The sequence below is a fragment of the Aptenodytes patagonicus genome, chromosome 11, assembly GCF_965638725.1.
Source record: "Aptenodytes patagonicus chromosome 11, bAptPat1.pri.cur, whole genome shotgun sequence".
Lineage (NCBI taxonomy): Eukaryota > Metazoa > Chordata > Aves > Sphenisciformes > Spheniscidae > Aptenodytes > Aptenodytes patagonicus.
The window spans coordinates 20494860-20500205 of record NC_134959.1 but is presented as its reverse complement, the minus strand read 5'-3'; the positions used below and the strand labels follow the sequence as shown (position 1 = coordinate 20500205).

Sequence of the window (5346 nt, the reverse complement as noted above, 5' to 3'; positions counted from 1 at the left end):
CTGCCGCCGCCGGAGTGCGGCCCCGCCACCCGGCCCGGCCAGAAAAGGACCCGCCCCGCCCCGCCTCCGCAGGCGTCACCAGCCGATTGCGGAGAGCCGGAGCCGCCGTGCGGCCTCGCTCCCCTCCGCAGCGCCCAGCGGGCTGCGGTCGTGGGCCGAGCGGCTTCTCCTCAGGCTCCGTCGGCGGGAGCCCGCGCTCCTGTCAGCAGCCCGCTCACCGCCCCTCGGCCGCAACGGCCCTGCTCAGTGCCTGGCACCGCAGAAACCTCTGTAAATGTGGCGGCTCCCCCCGCCTTTCGGAGGCCCCCGGCTGCCGCGGCCCCCGCCACAGCCACAGCCGCGGCCCCGGCCCGGCCCGGCCCGGCCCGGCCCGTGTGAGGCAGAGCCGACAGGTAGGGCACCCCGCAGGTCCGGGCTGAGGCCTCTGGTCCCGGCTGGCAGTACGCATTTAGGGAGGGAGACGTGCTGCGGGAGGAGTACGTTTGTCTCGCGTTACTACATCTACAGTTGTGCGATCGTGAAGATTTCTGAGAGTGAAGCAAGGGGCGTTTGCTGCAAAACTTACGCATAAAAATAGCGCGTAAGGGGAGTGGTCAGAATGGTTTAAGGAAAAACAAAAATACTTAGCAGAGCTGGGAATTTTAGTATTACATAGTCAAGGGACTGGGCATCCGATATAAAAGCTTATGGGCATAGCTGTACCTCAGGCAACGCCTGACTAATGTGACAGCTAGTTGGTACAGGGTGTCGTTGAGGTCAGGCATTTGGCAATACTAAAAAAAAGTCATTAGACCTTTATACACATAACAAGAACAGGTAGACTTGTAATTACAGTAATTTAAAACCAGAAGGGATATAAGCCTTTGTGCTTCAGCAATACCAGTTAGTAGGAGTTACGTGCTCAGTTTGAAGTAGATGTGGTTTGGTGGGTGGTTGTGGAGGGGGAGGGTATCCACAGAAGCAGAAACTAAACGGAGAAAAAAATGGTACTTGGAACCAGTGTAATCACATCCCATCATCAGTCATGATTGTGCTGATGGGCAAGACAAGGTTTCCTTGGTTCACTCACATATCTACTGCTGTGGACACACACTTTCCGAGCCAGGTCTTACCAATTCATGCTCAGGGTAAAGCTATTTCTGATAGGGTTACTTTGCAACAAGGGCACTACAGTGCCTGCTTCACAGATTCCTACATCCCTCAGTGTGTCTACTAATTTTCAGAAATATTCCTACCTTGAACAGTTAATACACTAGCATGAACAATATCAGAAATGAAGACGTGGGAGTGAGAGACAAGTAGAAGTAGAAAACTACTTCTCATTGACTTGGTAACTCCTACCAGCTATACGCACTGTAAGGTATAAAATTGAAGCTGTTCTCGTCTCACTGAATTCAGTATTCAACAACATTTGTAATTCCTGCAGAAAGACATGTCAAAAAGGTCTGTGCGTGAAGGCAGAATCTGGTAAAACATACACAGCCTATTGACAGAAGTTTAGAAGAGTGGTGGGGGTGGCTTGGCATTGACATGGAAGGAGGAAGACACATCTTCTGAAATAAGACAGAGGAAGAAAATGCAACAAATTGCTTAACAAAGCTAAGACTAAGTCTAAACCTAGACTTGCCTTTTTCCAAGGCAGCTGCCACACCTTGTGTATTTACAATGACTGGGAAGGTATCAACATCCAACAAACCCAAAGGCCTGTCCCAAAGACAGGTGCTTAGTCACCATGCAAGTGTTGACTTGAAATGACCTCCTACTAAAACAAACTACAAGGCGTGCAAGTATGACTGTAAAACTGATTGCAACATTGATCCTGGTATAGGAATTAAATGTTACAAAATGCAGCGAAAGACCTTATGGAGGGGTAAAACAATATTTAAAGAAAACTGATTTCAATCACTCACAGTTAGTCTCTCATACCCCTGTACTCAAAAGCCCCAAAATGCACATGTCCAAATAGTCAGGCCAGGATCACTTGTGCTATGACACGAGGTTCAAGGAATGCCAGCTGTCAAGTCCTCACTGCATCTCTTGGGTTCCCTTGGGTAGCAGCAAAGCAGTTTTTGTACAGATTTTCTATGCCTTTTAGGAGTGAGTTATTATGATGTGATTTTTTGCCTCAGTCTTATTTCACCCTCTGTAAATTTTGGGCAAGCTCACTGCCTGTTGTCTTTGTTCCCTCCTTTTGAATCATAGAATCATAGAATCATTAAGGTTGGAAAAGACCTCTAAGATCATCAAGTCCAACCGTCGACCCAACACCACCACCCACTAAACCATGTCCCTAAGTGCCTCATCTACACGTCTTTTAAATACTTCCAGGGATGGGGACTCCACCACTTCCCTGGGCAGCCTGTTCCAATGTTTAACCACTCTTTCAGTAAAGACATTTTTCCTCACATCCAATCTAAACCTCCCCTGGCGCAACTTGAGGCTGTTTCCTCTCATCCTATCGCTTGTTACTTGGGAGAAGAGACCGACCCCCACCTCGCTACAGCCTCCTTTCAGGTAGTTGTAGAGAGCGATAAGGTCTCCCCTCAGCCTCCTTTTCTCCAGGCTAAACAACCCCAGTTCCCTCAGCCGCTCCTCATCAGACTTGTTCTCCAGACCCCTCACCAGCCTCGTTTCCCGTCTCTGGACACGCTCTAACACCTCGACATCCTTCTTGTAGTGAGGGGCCCAAAACTGAACACAGTATTCGAGGTGTGGCCTCACCAGTGCCGAGTACAGGGGCACGATCACTTCCCTACTCCTGCTGGCCACACTATTTCTGATACAGGCCAGGATGCCATTGGCCTTCTTGGCCACCTGGGCACACTGCCGGCTCATGGTCAGCTGGCTGTCAACCAGCACCCCCAGGTCCTTTTCTGCCAGGCAGCTTTCCAGCCACTCTTCCCCAAGCCTGTAGCGCTGCATGGGGTTGTTGTGGCCGAAGTGCAGGACCTGGCACTTGGCCTTGTTGAATCTCATACAGTTGGCCTTGGCCCATCGATCCAGCCTGTCCAGGTCCCTCTGCAGAGCCTTCCTACCCTCGAGCAGATCAACACTCCCGCCCAGCTTGGTGTCGTCTGCAAACTTACTGAGGGTGCACTTGATCCCCTCATCCAGATCATTGATAAAGATACTGAACAAGACTGGCCCCAGTACTGAGCCCTGGGGAACACCGCTCGTGACCGGCCGCCAACTGGATGTAACTCCATTCACCACAACTCTCTGGGCCCAGCCGTCCAGCCAGTTTTTGACCCAGCGCAGAGTACACCTGTCTAAGCTGTGAGCCACCAGCTTCTCTAGGAGAATGCTGTGGGAGACGGTGTCAAAGGCCTTGCTGAAGTCCAGGTAGACCACATCCACAGCCTTTCCCTTGAAGTATCTGTCTGTCTTCCTGCTGAGCCAACAGAAAGAGGAATGGCCTGTATGACTTACTGTAAACTTCTTGCCATCTTCCTGTTACCAGAAGGCAGGTCTGCTGGTAAGGCATTTCTGCTGTAGGCCTCTCAGAGCACAGGCCTTTTGATCTTGATGTAAACACTGAATTTGTCAGCGTTTACCAGTTTGATTGCTTTTATTTGTGTCCTTGATTATCACATACCAGTTTTGGGCCCCTCACTACAAGAAGGATGTCGAGGTGTTAGAGTGTGTCCAGAGAAGGGAAACGAGGCTGGTGGGGGGTCTGGAGAACAAGTCTTATGAGGAGCGGCTGAGGGAACTGGGGTTGTTTAGCCTGGAGAAAAGGAGGCTGAGGGGAGACCTTATCGCGCTCTACAACTACCTGAAAGGAGGCTGTAGCGAGGTGGGGGTTGGTCTCTTCTCCCAAGTAACAAGCGATAGGATGAGAGGAAACAGCCTCAAGTTGCGCCAGGGGAGGTTTAGATTGGATGTGAGGAAAAATGTCTTTACTGAAAGAGTGGTTAAACGTTGGAACAGGCTGCCCAGGGAAGTGGTGGAGTCACCATCCCTGGAAGTATTTAAAAGACGTGTAGATGAGGCACTTAAGGACATGGTTTAGTGGACGTGGTGGTGTTGGGTCGACGGTTGGACTTGATGATCTTAGAGGTCTTTTCCAACCTTAATGATTCTATGATTCTATATGTGCCATTTTTGTAACCATTGCCTTATTGATTCTACTCATGATATCACACATAGACATTTCCATACTCAATTCAAACCAGTCTTAATATTTCTTTTACAAATCTCTGTGCTGTTCTGGCACCTGGGAGTATCTTCACACTTCCCTAAAAACCTTTCCATCTTATTCTTCTCCAGGGAAAGCCTGCTAAACACATAATTGCTATTCCTCCTGCTCCGCAAGCCCAGGCCCTTTAGATAATGGTCTTTCAGCGGATGAATCAAGTAGTGTATGTCAGTTATTTCTTTTGTTGTCTCCTTTCGGGAGATCAGGATCATTCACATTCAAAAACAAAGTAAATTAAGCTCTTTGCCTTTGTAAGGTTGTTTAAATATGCACAGCAAATTTCTGTTTTCACATTGAGTGCCTGGTCCTATTGTCACTTGCACCAACAAACAGGAGGAACCATGACGCTCTGAAGAGTCCCTTAGCATTGCTTTACAGTTGATGATACCCTGCTATTAATCGAGTCAGTGTAACTATTTCTAAGTGCTGTTTTGTTAGAAGGGCAATCCAGCTCTTTCTCCAGAATGAATGACTTGACAGCAGGGCATTTGTAGATTAACAGTAATTTGGGAACATGACCATGTGTAGCCACCGACAGAATTCTACTAGTCGTCATCCAAGGCAAATCCAAGAAATAACAGAACCAACTACAAGTCTGAACTGCCAGTAAAATGCCAGCAAGCATATTATTATACAAAGTACATCCTATATACTGCTTCCTTCGCATGTTTTGTATCCAAAGCTGACTAGAAATGAAAAAGGAAGTTGTTACAGTTGAAACTACTGATAAAAGCAGTACTGCACCTTTTTCACTTATATATAAGGTGAAAAAAAATCATTATCCATACTTCAGAGTTCAGTTTGTTACCACTGTAGAGAATTTTTTTAATGTGCATAATCAGTCTCCTAAGAAAATATTCTTTACTTCTTTCAAAAAAACCCACCAGAAATAAACTATATTAAACACCAGAAACTACAATATCAGTAGCATTGTCTTTGTTTAAGACTCCCTGAGGGCTTGCATTGGCAACTTGACAAAAACAGTGAATTGGATATGAGTTTGCACACTGGTTATTTTAAAGAAACAATCCTTTCCAGAAATCTCATATTTGCTCAAACATCTTTTATTTGATTGAACAGAATTCTCTGTTTGCTTCTGATCCTTGCCATTTAAGTTAGTGTTTGTATTGGCTCAAATACCCCCAAAC

The 5346-nt window shown here is 47.3% G+C and overlaps 1 long non-coding RNA gene across 2 annotated transcripts in view; it reads left to right on the top strand.

The window, feature by feature from the left end:
- The window catches only part of LOC143165479 (uncharacterized), a 91923-nt gene that overhangs the window by 37750 nt on the left and 48827 nt on the right, over window positions 1-5346 (top strand). The gene's annotated exons all lie outside the window — the stretch shown is intronic.